At 50.0% G+C, this 14,169-nt stretch overlaps 1 long non-coding RNA gene across 1 annotated transcript; it reads left to right on the top strand.

Moving 5' to 3' along the window:
- Positions 1–2,526: 2,526 nt before the first annotated feature.
- On the top strand, positions 2,527–13,038 carry LOC102377410. The gene is made up of 3 exons (XR_323666.3): positions 2,527–2,628; positions 11,526–11,596; positions 12,873–13,038. It is a non-coding gene; the product is annotated as an uncharacterized LOC102377410 (long non-coding RNA).
- Positions 13,039–14,169: the final 1,131 nt, after the last annotated feature.

Genomic DNA, 14,169 nt, shown 5'->3' on the forward strand with positions numbered 1-14,169 from the left:
TAGTTCTGGCCTGCCTGCTTCCAGTCACCTGACTAGCTGGCCATGCTCAGCTTTTAACCCCCACCTTACCAGCACGCTGTGCCCAGAAAGTTCTGGTCTTAAAGGGGCTGACCTGCCTCCTGGTAACAGGGTTAGGGTTCCCTATTACATATACATATACATATTCTCCTGCACCCACTGGACTGCTCTCCAAGCCTCTCCGTGGAGCTCTTATACGCACTCCTTCTCCTTTGGCTGCTGGCCCCTACTGCCGCCCAGCCCAGGGTTTTTATAGTTCTGGCCTGCCTGCTTCCAGTCACCTGACTAGCTGGCCATGCTCAGCTTTTAACCCCCACCTTACCAGCACGCTGTGCCCAGAAAGTTCTGGTCTTAAAGGGGCTGACCTGCCTCCTGGTAACAGGGTTAGGGTTCCCTATTACATATACATATACATACACACATATATATTTAAAAAACACACTGTTACATATATATATATATATATATATATATATATACACACAGTGTGTGTGTGTGTGTGTGTGTGTATATGTAACACTGTGTGTCTGTGTGTGTATACTTAACACTGTCTTTTATATATACATGTATATGTAACACTTTGTGTGTGTTTGTGTATAAGTAACATTTTGTGTGTGTGCATATATATGTAACATTTCACGTGTGTGTCAGTCTGTGTGTATATACACAATGTAACACTTTAAGTGTGTGTGTGTGTGTGTGTGTGTGTGTGTGTGTGTGTGTGTGTATACACATATATAATGTCCCTGGTAGGTGTTGTAAGGTTTGGGGACCTGTTCGTCAGTGCCTTGCCCCCCAGCGACGTCAGGGTGAAACCCTATTCCAGTGCCACCTAAGTGGTCTGGGCACTGCCCCTTTTCTTGTCTGCCACGTCTTCAGTGTTATTGTTGGGGAGACAATTCCCTGTCGGGGGCCCAGAGGGGTCTTGACCCTGGGGGTGTCTTCGTAGGGCTCCAAACCTCCCCTTTACCCCACCCTTACCACATTCTTGGCCTGGGTAGATGCTGCTCCCTGCAGGTCTTCCCCACACTGCCCACCTTGAAAGGGCTGGGTCTTCCTGGCCATTAACCTTCGGGGGTCCACCCCTTGTCTTCAGGCTGGTTTCCCCTCTTCTGGAAAATAAATGCGTCCCAGCTGGGGTCAACTGTAACTTAACTGAAAACACCAGCGTCTGCTGGTGGAGTTCCCGAGATTGTCTTCCTCTCTGTCTCTCTCTTGGAGCCCCCTTTCTCTCCCTTGAGGGCTCTTAGTCATCCCCTCCCCTCTCACATGCAGGGGTCCTGGGGGTGACCTTATGCCCCGTTCCTACCAGTTCTTCTGGTGTCCCTGCCCTAGAGCCCGGCTGACCTGAGGTCCTGTTTTCCTGGTCCTTCTCACCAGCGTCACCCTTCTCCTCCTTCAGGAGGCTCGCAGTCCTCTGTGCTTTGCCTTCTCCGAGGCTGTCTCAGGATGGTTGTGGGCTTGGGGGTCTGTCCTCAACCACAGTACCTGTGCTCCCAGTCAGAGTCATGCCTCTCCGCAGCGGCATCCCTCCTGGTTGCTGCCCTTCTATGGGGCTCCTTTGCCCTTGCCAACCCCCAAGCCTACCTCCAGCCTCACCGACTGGGGTCTCCTGGTCAATGGCTGGCTCCTTCCGCAGGGAGCTGGGGCTAGAACTGGAGCCTCCCAGCTCCGGAGCCAGTATCTCCCAGCTGGTGTTTGGTTTCTCTCTCCCTGGCTCACTTCCAGCTGGTTCCCCAGCTGCCTTTTGAGCAGCCTGCTCTGCACGGGAGCCACACCCCCAGCTCTCGCCAGTACACAGGCTCAGGCAGCTGCGAAACTGCAGAGCCTGCACCTGTGTCAGCATCTGTGTTTGGGTCTCTTCCCTGCTGCCACCCATCTCTGCTCCTGTAGTAAGTGTTGGGAGCACTTATCAGGGTCTGGGACATGCTGGGGGGGGTGGGGGGGGAAGCTCCTGCCTCCCTTCTCACAATATATGTAACACTGTGTGTGTGTGTGTGTGTATATATAGTAACACTTTGTGTGTGTATATATGTATAGACATAAGGAACACGTGTGTGCGCGTGTGTATGTACAAGTAACACTTTGTGTGCATCTGTGAGTGTTTATGTATATAACACTTTGTGTGTGTAATATAAAAGCCTACGTTTGTCTGTCTGTCTGTCCGTAATGCTTTATTCGCGCTGCGATTGGCTGACGGAAACAGTCAATCAGAGTGCTTCAAGTGTGTGTGTGGGGGGGGGTGCCATCATGATTTCCAAGCCATGCCAAGGACTGAACAGAGGCTAGCCTTGGCTCCCCCACCCCACTCCCCGCAAGAGGCAGAACAGTGGCAGCATGGGGTGTTAGGTGGCATCATTCCATCCCAGCCCCCTCCCCATCATTCTTGACAGGCAGTTGGGGGGGGGGTGGCAGTGCACTTGCAGTGCCTGTCACTTTAAGGGCTGAGTCAGGCACCCAGCAGGTTCTTGATTGCAGGAGCCATTTTAGAACACTGGCATTGCAGCAGCCATTTTAGAACACTGGCTGCCTATATAAACAGAGCAGATTGCTGCTGGCAGAGCAGGCAGAAACATCGCCTGGCTGAACTGCTGAATGGAACATCTGCAGGTAGAAGCCAGAGGCTCTTGGTCCTGGGCATGATCTAAAACTGCACCCTGCTGGGAGTGGGTGGTTTGGTGGGCCTCCCATTGGTGCAGGAGCCACCAGAAAATACCAGGCCAGTTACCACCCTGGTGGAAGGTGAGCCGGGGTGCCTGAATAACCTCTAGCCCCCACATCACTGTTGGTAGAAGTCGGGGCCTGGCAAGGCTATGGCTACCTGAGCCTCTACCAGGGAGGGAAGCCCCATAACCCCAGTGAGGGGGCAGATGTGGATCCCCTGTGAGGGGGTGGAAGTGGAGCCCCAGTGAAGGAGGGAAAACAGGGCTGGGAGCCGTGTGTGTGTGTTTGTGTTTTTCTGTAGAGTTGCCCCAGGAGGGGCCAGGGCAAGCTTGGCCCAGGTTGGGTAATTGGCTGGCCACTACCCTGCTGAGGGTTGTGGGAGAGTCCCAAAAGATGGTACATCTGCCACCCAAACTGCGCACTAGATAAAGAATATGGCCTAACGGGGCCACTCCGAGAGGGAGCAAAGCGGTATAAGTTGCTGATGCGTGAAAGAGACCCTGTGAGAGGGGATGGAGTGTGAGAGGCCCTAGTGAGAGGAGGGTGGTATGACTGCATGTATGAATGAGGCCTGACAATGAGGGCTAAGCTTGGTCCAGCTGTAGGCCAGGAGCATTGTGTCACCTGGATGTCATCTGCGAGGCTTGAGCTGCAGTGTAGGGGAGGATAGGAGCCATAGAAAGCACTCCCTGGCATCAGGGCAAGACTGGGCAGCCTCCCACCTAATTAAAACCAATTATGAAACAAGGCATGGCAGAAGAGTGAGGCTGGCGATTAGTCCAGGAACAGGTGGGCAGGCCAGTGGCGGACTGGTCCCAAGAAGGCCCCTATTACAGTGTGTGTGTGTGTGTGTGTGTGTGTCTGTATGTGTATATATATATTAAATAACACGTATATTAAGTAGCACTTTGGCACCTACTTGTATATAGTAAAAAACTTTTTTTTTGCAAAAAAAAATTATACACACACACACACCCCTCTACAAATCTTTCTAATGACCAATATGGTTCACTTGGCAGTCCAAACCATGCCTTTATAGTTGCATCATTTTCATTCCTGTTACAATAACTGTGTCATGTGTCCATATGCCCATTACCATCACCTTTCTCCATCATAATCATGGAAAGGACTGCCTCAGCACCTTCTTTCCCACCTCCCTCCCCCCCGCCCCTCCTGCATCCCATTTGTCATTATCACCATGACTGTCATTGTCTCTCATTGTCAGTCTCTGCAGTGGTGGCCCCACCTCTGAACAGTCCCAGTGACCCTAATGAACCACTGTAAGGTGCAGGCAGTGGTAAGGGCAAGAGGCACTTTGTCACCTGTGGATTTACTACCTAGTGACAGCTGCCAAACTGTGTGGGAGCAAATCTTCCACAAAGACCTGTAGAAGGATCACAGGGATTTGAACCGACAGGTAGCCCACTGGGCAGTCATGTGGGCATGGAAAAACAGTGAGGGGCAGAGAAGCCCATCAAACTGCTCCAGGCAAACCCGCCAGTGGAAAGCAAAAATAACTGACCAACTTCTCTGGTGCTGCCCCTCTGTCAGGAAGGTGTGGAGGAGAGTAATTGTACTCCTCCTGATGGTGACAGAGGTCAAGACCCTGACGAAAGAGGCAGTGCTGTTTGGTCACCTGAACAAGCAGCAGAAACCCTCGATAGCTTGCTTTGACCAGTTCACTCCCATGCTTTAGGAGTGTTGTGTAGAAAACTAGAACCTGCTCATAAACAAACACACAAACCTCTGAGTTGAAAACTACACATCAGGATGGGACTGAGTAAGACACAGGGATACTACAGAAAGATGGTTGAAGATGACTGGGAAGTGATGGTGGAGATCATATGGAAGAGAAAGTACTGGCACAGACTGTTCAGAGGCAGGACCACCACTTATACAGAATATAAGCTATGCATGATGTGGAAGAATCCTATTCCAGCCTCCAGCTTTCAGGGATTTTTTGTTCTGTTTCCCTTTTGTCTCTCATGTGTCTATCACCTGATTGCCTTGGGTTACTGTGTATGTGACTGACCGCAAGTATGAGGGAGGGAGATTGACCTCCCTAAGGTTTGAGCTCTGACCTCAAGACTTGGGGGCAGGGGCTTGAGTCTAGGTCAAGGTGTGCTGCTTTTCAAATTGATTGGTCAGCATAAAACAATACCTGGCTGTGATTGGAGTGAACAGGTGAGGTCACAAGGGGCCATTTAAAAGAGAGGCTTTTCAGGAAGAAAGGGGGCCATGTTGGGACTTTCACATAGCAGATTGAACCTCTGCAATTCTCACCCACTTCTGGGATGCTGAAGGGAGTAAATTACCAGAAACTTAACTAGAAAGGTAGCTTCTAGTAATTTAGAAGCGTTTTAAATAGCTATCAGACCGGTTCTGTTTGCTCTGGGTATTCTTTTGATATTTCTCTGATTTGTACCCCTCCCCAAGCCTACCCTCTCTACCCAGTAAAGCTATCCACTATAACAAGCTTTGTGGTACCTGCTTAGGAGGGAATGGGTATGCCTTTGCATTCCCTTGGCTCAACTGACAAAGGGAGGCTACTTTCTGGGCATCGGGTTAAAGGAAGCACTCCAAGATCTCACAGAGCATCGAGTGCCCTCAAGGTCTACAGGACCTGTCCACCCTGGGGGAGCACAAGGCCCAGGCAACGATCGGACCCTGGGGGCTGGCACCAGTCCCCCAAGCTTGTGAGTGTGCTCCAGGAAGAGGGTCAACCAGTCATAGGTGCCCCAGGGGAGACACTCAGAGCTTGATAGGTGGTTGGATGCAGTAAGGTGGGTAGCTCAGCGCAGAAGCACCCCTTCCTGGCCAGCCACACATGATATTAGTCCAAAGATGAAAGACTCATGATTTGCCATATAGTTCACTGGGCTGGGCCCCAGCAGTGTCAACAGCATTTCAAAGTCATGGTGACCCCACAGCTCAGCACTGCTCCTTATGTGTGTGTATTCCAGATACCTCCCACAAAGGATCCATGTGCTACATAGCCCCCGACTCATGATTGGAACTGAGTGTTCTTGTTATGAGCCCTGGATCCTCCAACACTTTATATGAAGATGAAGCATAGGATAACCTGGTTTGTCATCACCTCATGGATGGGCAGGGCCATGCTAATCATATGTGACAGGGTGAGAGAGGGGCCGACAGCAGGATTCTGGATGAACTGCTTAGGGCTCTATTTGGTGATGTTTGCCAGACATTTAAGGCTGGTTAAGAAACAGGAATAATTGGAAATGGGAAAGAAAGGTGCAGTTCAGCTGTGGGACTGAAGAGGAAGTTGAAATGTATTCAGTATAGTGGCCCACCATGACTTGCAAAAGAGTTAGTTCTGAGGGGGACTGTTCAATGGGCATTACTATATAGCTTATTCAGAGTTACACTAATCTATTGTGGTAGGTTCAGGGAAATACCATGATTACCATGGTGGTTTTTCCAGGGACAGGGGATAATCCACTTTTCTAGTATGGGGTAGTATCCACGAAGGTAATGTGTAGTTACCCTCCCATGTTCATTGCTCGTGGGAAGATCTTGGTTTTACGCCCATTTTATGGAAATGGGAGACTCTTCCCTAGCTTGCTCCTGCAGCCATATGGCTGAGGGCAAGCGAAACTCAGGGGCATCCAAGCCTCTGGGCTTGGGCCTGCATGTAGGATGCCTGCCAAATGATTTGGAAACATCTGAAGCCCCAGGTGGGGATGGAGGATATTTGCCGGTAGTAGGGCCACATATGGTTCTTGAATGACTCTAGATTTGGAATTGCTTTGGCTGATTTGGCTTGAAACACAAAAAAATACCCTGTCTCAGGTAATGCAATTAAAATGACACTGTAGTGGAGGGTGGCACCCTTGTCTGCTTGCAGACATGACTCCCTACAAGAGCCTCATAGTTAGTTTTCCACTGGCTAGCTTCCAGTGGGAAGAATCTTAACTACATGCTGACTTTATGGAAATGGGAGACTTCTCCCTAGCTTGCTCCTGCATCCATGTGACTGAGGGCAAGTCAAACTCAGGAGCATCCAAAACCCAAGCTTCTGGGCCTGAGCCTGAATATAGGATGCCTACCAAAGGATTTGGAAGCATCTGAAGACCCAGGCAGGGTGAAGGACATTTGCCAGTAGTAGGGCAGCTTTTGGTTCTTGAATTTGGAATGGATTTGGCTGGGTTTGACTTGGAACATGAAACATTTTCCGTAAAAAAAAAAAAAAAAAAAGAAAAAAAAAGTTCCCATCCCAATATGGAGCACCTGAACATCATATGTAGAGTCAAGTTGTCAGTGGAAAGAATGCTACAACACACCCACATACAGCAGCAGCAGGGGCCAAGCTCAATATGAGCAAAAGCACCTGCCTAGTTCTGGGTGAGCTTGGGGACCTGCCACCCCTGGGAGTTTCTGTCCCCCGTGAGGGGGTAAAAATCCTCAGGGTGAAGTTTGACTCAGAACTGATGAGGCAAAGGGCATGGGAAAAGACGGAGGCCAAGACCAGACAGAAACTGGGGCTATGGTGGCACTCACACTGCCTGTCAATGGGGGTGGAGGGGGTGGGGAGAGGGACATGGCACTGATGAAGGCAGTGCAACTGCTGATACTTCTACACACCACCCTAATTTCTCCCCCCCGCCGAACAAGTTGTGTGTAGAATCCAAAGAGCCACATGTGTTTTCTTTTGGAACTCCACATGGGAGAAGGTGGCAAGGGCCAGGCTGTACAAAGTGAAATGGTCCGGAGGCAGAGGAATGCCAGATGTCTCCCTCTTCCTCTGGGCCAAGTACATGAGCCAGGTTTGCAAACTGGCAATGGGGTAGAATCCAAGACAGCCAGCTTTGTCAAATATTTTGCAGGGCACCTGCTGCAACAGTGGCAGATGTACATGATGACCAATAGGAGCCTGTGGTCCATGCTGTCCAATTGGTTCTATAAGGTCCTGAAAAGCTTTCAGGAGAAATACAAGCTGCATGACACTACCCTGGTGAACCACCACAAGATACGGGAGGTGGTAAAGGCAAGAGACATCGAATTGCCCATGGACTTTCTACCTGGTGACAGCTGCCAGGCTGTGTGGGAGAAAATCTTTGAGAAGGACCTACAGAAGGAGCACAGAGACCTAAATTGGTAGGCAGCCCACCAAGCACTCCCTGTACAGGCATGGAAAAACAGCGCAGGGCAGAAAGGTCCATCAAACTGCCCGAGACCTACCACTGGCAGAGTTCCCTCTAAGCTGCATAGCATGAAGAGCCACGCAGATGCACTCATGCTGCACTGCCAGGCATGCCTGTGTGGCCATGCACACTGCATAGCTTAGAGGGAACGCTGGAATGACTGACCACCTCTTCTGGGATTTCTCCTACACCAGAGACGTGTGGGAGAAAGTCAGGGAACTCCTGGTGGTGACAGGTTTCAGAACCCTGAACAGAGAAGTGGTTCTCTACGGGCACTTCACCAAACAACAAGGGGCCCTGACAGTCTGCTTTGACCAGTTCATCTCCTGCTTCAGGTATGCCCTGTGGAAAGCCAGGAACCTGCTCATGAACAGGCACTCAGACCCCTCAGTCAAGGACTGCATTAAAATGGGTACTGGTACTACAGGAAGACAGAAGAGGATGACAGGGAAGAAATGGCAGACCTCATATAGTGGAGAGGGGCACAGACTTTTTCAGAGGCAAACCCTCTGAAAGAACAAGAACACCTGGACAAGGGAGAAGAGATTGATGTCATATATCTTGACTTCAAAAAAGCCTTCGATCTGGTGTCCCATGATCACCTCTTGGAGAAACTGGCCAATTGTCGCCTTGGGTCCTCCACGATCCGCTGGCTGGAAAATTGGCTCCGGGGTCGGACCCAGAGGGTAGTAATCGATGAAAGTCACTCATCGTGGTGTCCTGTGACCAGTGGGGTCCCCCAAGGCTCTGTCCTTGGACCCATACTGTTCAACATCTTCATTAATGATGTGGACACTGGAGTCAGAAGTGGACTGGCCAAGTTCGCCGATGACACCAAACTTTGGGGCAAAGCATCCACACCAGAAGACAGGCAGGTTATCCAGGCTGACCTGGACAGGCTCAGCAAGTGGGCAGACGAGAATCTGATGGTGTTCAACGCCGATAAATGCAAGGTTCTCCACCTTGGGAAAAAAAACCCGCAGCATCCTTATAGGCTCGGCAGTGCTATGTTGGCTAGCACTATGGAAGAAAGAGACTTGGGGGTCATCATTCACCACAAGATGAACATGTGCCTGCAATGTGATGTGGCGGCTAGTAAAGCGACCAAAATGCTGGCTTGCATCCATAGATGCTTCTCAAGCAAATCCCGGGACGTCATTCTCCCCCTGTACTCGGCCTTAGTGAGGCCGCAACTGGAGTACTGTGTCCAGTTTTGGGCTCCACAATTCAAAAAGGATGTGGAGAAGCTTGAGAGAGTCCAGAGAAGAGCCACGCGCATGATCAGAGGTCAGGGAAGCAGACCCTACGATGACAGGCTGAGAGCCCTGGGGCTCTTTAGCCTGAAAAAGCGCAGGCTCAGGGGTGATCTGATGGCCACCTACAAGTTTATCAGGGGTGACCACCAGCATCTGGGGGAACGTTTGTTCACCAGAGCGCCCCAAGGGATGACGAGGTCGAATGGTCACAAACTACTTCAAGACCGTTTCAGGCTGGGATGCTTATCTTGCTGGGATTCTATGAACCCAGCTGACTTCCTGCCCTTTGGGCGGGGGGCTGGACTCGATGATCTTCCAAGGTCCCTTCCAGCCCTGATGACTATGAAACAAGGAGTGATACCACTGGAATGGTGAGAGGTACGCGGGTGTGTGGTACAAACTCTACTGGGACTATAATAGTGTAACTGTCAAAATATGTTTTGATCTGCCAAGTGAACCACAGTGGTTACTTGGCAGGTTGTTAGAGGTACAGTTATAGATACATAGATCTGCAAAAAAACCCCAAAAATCCCAATATGGGCCATGTATCTTACAGTTACACTCAGTGTTGACTGCATTTAATCAACTTCATAGTTGGTTTCTATTATTGAGTATATGCCGCTTTTAGCAGATAAGGTTCCTTGGGTGAATCTGATATCTTTTATTAGACCAACCCAAATAGTTGGAGAATAGTTATTAAGCAAGCTTTTGGGTTCAAAAACCCTTCGTCAGGCTAAGGAAGTTTCAGCAGTTGGTGCGTGCTCTTCCTGGATGGATGGAATGAAAAGTAAAGAAGCCAGAGGCTGGGCTGGGGAGTCAGTTGTCAGGCAGATTATAATGCGTCATAAATCCAATGTCTATATTTAGTCCATGATTTTTAGTATCCAGGAGGTTGATGAAGTGGAGTTCATAGGCTCGTCTCTGGGAAGTGTTGTGTAAGTTTCCTTTGAGGATCAGGACTGAGAGATTGGAGAGAGAGTGGTTTTCTTGTGAGAAATGTGCCCCCACAGGTAAGTGGGTATTTCTGTCTTTGATAGATTTCCGGTGTGCATTCATTGTGGTGCGCAGTTGTTGTTTGGTCTCTCCTACATATTTTCCATCAGGGCATTTGGTGCATTGGATGAGGTATATTACACTTCTGGAGGTGCAGCTGTAATATCCAGGGATGCTGATGGCTCTGTTGTGGGGTGTAGTAATTGTGGAGGTGGTGGAGATGTGTGGGCAGGTTTTGCATTTCTTGGCACGTCTTGCGGAGTCCCCCAGGGCTCGGTCCTTGGGCCCACACTGTTCAATTTCTTTATCAGCGATTTGGACGATGGGGTGAAAAGCAACCTGTTCAAATTTGCTGATACCAAAATTTGGGGTAAGGTGGGCACGTTAGCAGGGAGGGAAAGACTGCAGAAAGACCTGGATAGGTTGGAGGGGTGGGCTAACAAAAACAGGATGCGTTTCAATACTGACAAGTGCAGGGTGCTGCACTTGGGCAGTAGTAACCAGCAGCACACTTATAAGATGGGAAACTCCCTTCTTGAGAGCATGGAGGCAGAAAGGGATCTTGGAGTCGTCATTGACTCCAAGATGAACATGGGCCAACAATGCGAGGCCATGGTCGGCAGGGCTAACCGGACCTTATCGTGCATCCACAGGTGCATCTCAAGTAAGTCCAAGGAGGTGATCCTTCCCCTCTAGGCGACACTGGTCAGGCCACAGCTGGCGTACTGTGTCCAGTTCTGTGCACCCCACTTCAAGAGGGATGTGGACAACATTGAGAGGGTGCAGAGGAGGGCCACCCGCATGATCCGGGGACAGCAGGGCAGACCCTACAATGAGAGCCTACAGGACCTGAACCTGTTCAGCCTTCACAAGGGAAGGCTGAGGGGGGACCTGGTGACCGCCTATAACTCACTAGGGGGGACCAGAAGGGGTTGGGGGAGACCTTGTTTCCCCTAGCGCCCCCCAGGATAACAAGGAATAACGGCCACAAGTTGTTGGAGAGTAGGTTTAGATTAGACATCCATAAGAACTACTTCACAGTTAGGGCGGCTAGGATATGGAACCAACTTCCAAGGGAAGTGGTGCTGACTCCTACCCTGGGGGTCTTTAAGAAGCGGCTTGATGCCTACCTGGCTGGGGTCATTTGAGCCCAGTTTTTCTTCCTGCCCAGGCAGGGGGTTGGACTTGAAGATCTACAAGGTCCCTTCTGACTCTACTTCTATGATTCTATGATACACGTGCAATGCTGCAGAGTAAAAAACCCTGCACAATAGTACTTATATTTATAAGTACTATTCTGCTGCAGAGTGAATTAGTTTATTCCAGCCTAATAGGGATGCACATGTAGATGCACAGCAGTTACTGCAGGGCTAATTTAATCTACTCCGCAGTAAATGTCTCATGTTGATGTGTTCTCTCTCTCTCTCAGTTGCCTTGGAAAAAATGGGGAAAACAACACTGCCCTACTACTGGCATGCCATGAGGATAAGTACATGCAAGGTAATGAGGCACTCGGACACTATGATATGGGGAGTCAGAAAAGTACCTTTGGGAGGTAGATGGATAAGACTAGATTCGTGCTTCTCTGTGTGTAGGTTTGCCTTCTGTAACAGGTGGCCGCTCTGTTCCAGGCTAAAATGGGGCCCACCCACCTGTTCTGGGGCAACCGCCCGCCTTCTCTCCTGCCATGCCTTGCTGTTAATTAATTGATTGATGTTAATTAGCAGGAGGCTGCCCTTATACTGCCCCGCTGCCAGGGGGCGCTATCTGCGGCTCTGTTTCCTCCCCTACACCACAGTCCACACCTCGCTGATGAAATAGCTGTTATGTCTTGGCTTTATCAGAATCAGGCCCCCTCTTTGGGCCTTCTCAAGTGTTGTCCCCTCCTCTGGGCTCGCCACGCCCGCTCTGGGCTTCTCAACAGTGCCCTCTCTCTGGGGCTCGCCACACCCACTCTGGGGCTTTTCAACAGTGCCCCTCTCTGGGGCTCGCCACGCCTGCTCTGGAGCCCCTCAACAGTGCCCCCTCTCTCTGGGGCCAGGGTCTATGTACCCCGTACACTGCGCCCCTAAGGGCGCTGGGGTCCCCATGCTATTGTGGGTCCCCTATGAGGCCTCCTCCAACCCCCAATAGCCTCACCCAAACCACCGGGCTAACAAACAACAACATAAACACAAGCCCTTTGGCTATAACAAAAACAGAAGCCAAACGGCCCAAACACCATTTGGTCCTACCAGTGACCCTTTAAGACTCAGATGCAGCCCCTGCATCAGGTTTCCCCTCTCTCCCAGGGCAGAGCTCCTTCCTCTTGGATAGCTGGCAGGGAACTGCCTCTGGCCTCCTGTCTGTGCTTTATATAGGAGCCAGGCCCTGCCCCTTTCTGTCAGCTGACCTCCTGGTTGCCCTGGCAACCCACAGCTGGGCTCCTTATTTCCTGCTAGGGCTCTTTCCTTGGCAGTTTCCCCTCTCTAGGAGCAGGGCACCTCTGTGCTCTGTGACACCTTCCCAGTTCAGTGTCCAGAAATACAGGATTAGCTATATCACTGCACCACAGTAGGCCAGTGACCTATTCCTGATTCTTTAGTGGAAGGCAAAAAACCTGAAAATCCAACAAACAGTGCAGAAAGCCGTTGTATATAGGTGGGAATATTCCTTTTTGGGCCCTTGAGTGCCCTGCTGGAGCCATAGACAGTGGGTACATGTGTAAATGCTGTGGGGTGGGTTTACTCTAGCGTAAATTACTCTAGAGTTAAACCTGTGTTATTCTGGATCTTAGGAAGAAGTAGAAAGACTCTTTGTCCTCATTAAGCCTTTATTGTAACAACTAACTCCTGACCCTAAATGGCTGATGACCACTTCCTGCGGATGGCATCACTCTGCATCTCCCTTTCTCAAAGGAAAACTTGAAGCCCAGTTACAAAAGGAACCTAAACAAAGCAGAAACATTGGTAAATCTATTTTTTTAGACCTGACTAATTCACAATATTCTCTTTGGTGGAACTGAGGTGCGTCCAGACCTACTGTGGTAAACAGGTGGAATTTGGCAGATTCCTATGGAGAAGATTCCTACGGAGAAGACCACCAGGTGTCTCCACCCAGTATGAATGAGGAGTATCTTCCCTAACCTGGACAGTGCCTTGAACCTCTGGATCTGGTGTTGGCTACAAATGTCCAACTCGGGATCCTTAAAAATTCTGGTTTATTAGGCAGACTGAAGCACTGTAATGAAGTTAAATCATAAACCTTGGGGCTGGTCCCCCCCCACACACACACACATGCACACACACACAGTAGCAAGCTACAAGAGTCAGGTATGCCTATCCCACAGGCGCTGCAGTCTGCTGTCGATGGCCAGTCGAGGCTTCTTCCAGCGTGGTGTTATCCTCCAGAAGGGGGTCGCCAGCTGGTCCTTCTGGCTGGACAGGTCGGGGCTGGTCAAGTTGGAGATCAAGAGGGCACCACCGAGGGTCACTTTTCACTGCTTTTTATCTGTCCTTGGCAGACTTTGGTGACTCCCCAGTTTTCAGGTTTGCCCAATCCAGGGGTTGTTGACCCTCGTAGGACTTCCCCCTCGGTGGCTACTGGATGGCATCTGTCAGCTCCAGGGGTCGTCCGCATGTACGTGCAGGTTTTGGAGTCGTCCCTGTCATTGATTAACTCAGACCAGGGCTTCTAGCCCTTGAACAGTGATGTTTAGAGATTTCCCAGTTGTTATGTTGTCTTCTATTGATTTCTTCCGTTGGTTGATCTGAGGTTTTCCTAGATGTTAATTGCTGCCTGCTACTGTGTTACGCATTCAATCACTGATTCACTCGCTCTTTCAGGGGCCCGCCTGATACAGGGAGCGGCAGTTTGACTCCTGCCCTTGTTAACATTGTTACTAAACACATTTAGTTGAAAGGTGAGGAGTATAAAATATAAGCTACAAATGCCATGGCACACAAATAGATAAAAATACCAAAATACAAGGGGAAATACAAAATGCACACATACAAATTTTAAAACACAATTCCTTATCTTAAAGTGAAAGAAAGAGGAAGGAAGAAAAGGTAGAAAAAGAGAAACATATCCAA

Source organism: Alligator sinensis, unplaced genomic scaffold (assembly GCF_000455745.1).
Source record: "Alligator sinensis unplaced genomic scaffold, ASM45574v1 scaffold368_1, whole genome shotgun sequence".
Classification (NCBI taxonomy): domain Eukaryota; kingdom Metazoa; phylum Chordata; order Crocodylia; family Alligatoridae; genus Alligator; species Alligator sinensis.